Here is a 3,223-nt window from a genome sequence, read left to right as displayed (position 1 = left end):
CCCCCCCCCCCAGCCGGTCCCTGAGGCAGCCCCTGGAGAGCTTCGTGCTGCCCTCCTCCTGCCTGGAGAGAGACGCGTTTCACAGGTTGGCGTTGGCTTTGGCTGGGGGGGGGTTTCCATGACCCCTAGGCCAACTTTCACATGTGTGTGGTTAGTTTTTAACAGTTAGCTTTTTCCTCGTGATGGGCTGATACGAGAAGCGCAAGGGGCAAAGTCATTCTGTCTGACCAGTAAATGTCATCTTAATATGTTTTTTTTTTTTTTTTTTTTTTCTTCCTCTGCCCTTCTGGGAAGCCAACTCCCTTCCTTTGTTCCTGGAAGAGCAAGAAGTGTCATGGATACATAGTTTGGACAAGCGCTCAGCTGAAACCTGTCAGATAAATAATAGTTTCTGTAGCACGTAGGATTTTGTGGGTTGCTCTAGCCCTGTGACTTCCGATGTGGCTGAACAGAGCGAGCGTCTGCTGTCATTGTTCTCTTCCCCTCCCTGCTGTGACCCGCTCCTCTGCCTCACTTAATACACCCTTGGCTGGTTCTGACTTTGACTCTCCTTATCGTGCCTCGTTATCTCGGGACAGCTTTGTTGTTTCTTCATCTCCCTGCTGCAAGCAGCAGATGAGTTTGTCTTGTGCCCACGTGTGTGGAGCCCCTTTCCTGGAGCCCACCTCCACACCTCCCCTCTCCTGCACCGCCGGTGGCAAGGGCTGCCCCCGTATCGCACCTTGACCGTGGTAGTCACCGAGCTGCTAGAAAACAGATGCGTTGCAGCACCTGCTTTTGTAAAGGTGTTCGCTTTATGCGGAGAAGACCTACGAGTCATGAGTCCGTTGGGGACCAAACCCCAACCCCTCCAGATACTAGAAGGCTTGCGTCACCTCCAGTGGAGGAAGAAATTCTCTGTCTCCACAGCCACTATTTTGTTGGCTCTCGGTGTGGATGCAGCTCCTCCGGGTGGGTTGGGGGGTGGTGGTCCTTTTGGGCTCTTTTTCCTGTGGCTGGATTTTGTTTAGGAAGGTTGTACCACAGCAGAAGATTGTGTACATATTTAACTAGCATTCGTAATGCAAATGAGGGCACTTAGGCTGTTGGAGAGTATCCATGTTGGGAGTTTATTTTTTGTTTCTGAAAAGGGATGTTGTCCTACTTCACTGGGGAGTCATTACCACTGCGCTGAAGTGGGTGCTGGAGTGTCGCAAATGCAGTCGTGACTGTCTACATCTTCGCCAGGGTTAGGTGACGTTTAAATGGAGCCTCTTCCCGAATGACTTCAAGAGCAAGAACGGAGTCACCATCCAGTCTTCACCGGAGATAGATGCCACCTTTGGGTTTCCCATCTGGGCACTCCCTAGGACTTAGTGCTACCGGTTTGTGGTAGGTAGGGGCAAAGGTGGACTCTGGGCAGCCCCCCGTTATATCCTGCAGGCAAAGGTTATCCCTCAAGAAGGGGACAAAGGAGGAAGCGATTTGGGGTGAAAAGCCTCGAGAATGACTTCTGGTTCCTACTGTTGATGGTGATCCTTAGCAAAAAAGAGGTGGCGGCTGTCTTTGTGAGAAGGATCCCTGGATATTGGTTTCTCCCCAGCCCTGCTCCAAGGAGAATCCATGATCAAAGGGGGAGGCAGGCTCTGTCTCGCAGCCGCCAGCTGCTGCCAGGCTCCGGAGCTCTGGAGTGCGAAGCGACGGGCGGTGCAGGGCAAAGCAGTCTTGATGCGAAGGATGGGGTAGGAGATGCTCAGCTGTAGTGCCCTACTGGAAAAACCCCAGCTGTCCCCCCATGTATTTTGGGTCCAAGCCACCAGCAAAGGCCTTGAGAAAGTGCTTTTGGCCTCTGTGTTGTGTCCTTGGCCACCTTGGCAGTGGGGCAAGAGCAGTTCCAGCGTTTCGTGGGCTGCCGTCTCTTGCTGCTGAGGAGTAGGGGCAGGAGGAGCAGCGGGTGCTCTTTGTGCAGGAGGGCCTGGGGGGGTCTCTGGCTCCTCTCCCCTTCCCTGCAGCTCGGCTCCGCAGGGCAGCACCCGTGGCTGTCTCTGCCGAGATGTCCCTCTCAGTCTGGAGCTGAAGGCACCGCTGTCATTCCTCGTCCTGGTTGCTGTCAGGGAGCGGTGACCGTGTGGCACCAAAGAGCCACAGCAGTGCAAAACCTACTTCTTTATCCCCCCTCTGCCCCCTCTTTTCTTTCAGTGACGTTTGGCCGCTCATTTACCCCTTCTGTAAATGGTCCTAAAACCTTCACCTACATTTTGGCCAGTGCTGGTGTCCTCCCAGTCCCTCCCAGTCAGTCATACCTCTGAAACTGGTCCCTGCTGCTGAAGGGGAAGATGGGGCAGCAGTGGTTGGAGACCCCATAAGCAGATGAAGTACCGATGGGTTCAACGGTAGAAACTAGCAGGTGAAGTGCCTGTTCCAGAGCAGGATTTGTGAACCTTCAGCCCTTTGGGCCAAATTCATCTTCATGGAAGGCAGCTGCTGGCTTTGTTGGTGGGGGAGTTGCTGTGTCCCCTCCGCATCGGAGGGTGCTGCTCGAAGGAAGGGGGAGATCCTCCAAATCTACCTTACAAATACAGCTGCCAGAGGCGGCCCTGGCTCCATCGCTGTGTGCTCCTGTGCTCTTCCCCGGCGCTTCCCACCCTCCCTGGGCAGATGGCCCCCCTGCTTTGGTCTCTCCTGCCTTTCCCAAGCTCCACTGTGGCTGAGAGATGGGTGGGAATGGTGAGACAGTGTCACCGGTGAGGAGCTGGGTCAAAATATCTGTTCACTCTGTGCCAACAAAAAAAGATGCCTGCAGTTGTGCGGGTCGCTTGGTCTCCCTCTTCCAGAACCACGACTCTCTGACACGCTGCTCAGCCTCGATCAGCCTTCCCTGAGTTTTCCGACACAAGGCAAAGCGGCTGCAATTCTGCAATAACCCTCTGCTGACCACGGCTGGGGGCTGCGGCGGGGCTTTGTGCCACATCACAGGTCTTGGCAGCTCTTGCCGTGCCCCGTAACAGAACCGTTAGCCTTTATCGAACGCTCTGGGCTTTGCAGGATCTCGCTGTAGTCTGCGACAGAAATGTTACCCTTGCCAAATTTCCCAGGGCTCTGCCAGTTTTTCCTGCACTTTACAGAATTATTATCCTCCATCTCACTGGGTTTTGCTGTGCGTAACGTCAACATTGCACTACGCTGCCCTGGCTTTCCGCGGGCGGTGGGGGTGATGCTCCTGCCCGCCCGGAGGACCCGGCAC

Source organism: Cariama cristata, unplaced genomic scaffold, assembly GCF_000690535.1.
Source record: "Cariama cristata isolate BGI_N322 unplaced genomic scaffold, ASM69053v1 scaffold8851, whole genome shotgun sequence".
Lineage (NCBI taxonomy): Eukaryota > Metazoa > Chordata > Aves > Cariamiformes > Cariamidae > Cariama > Cariama cristata.
The sequence above is the reverse complement of the archived record's forward strand: the minus strand, read 5'-3'. Positions refer to the sequence as shown.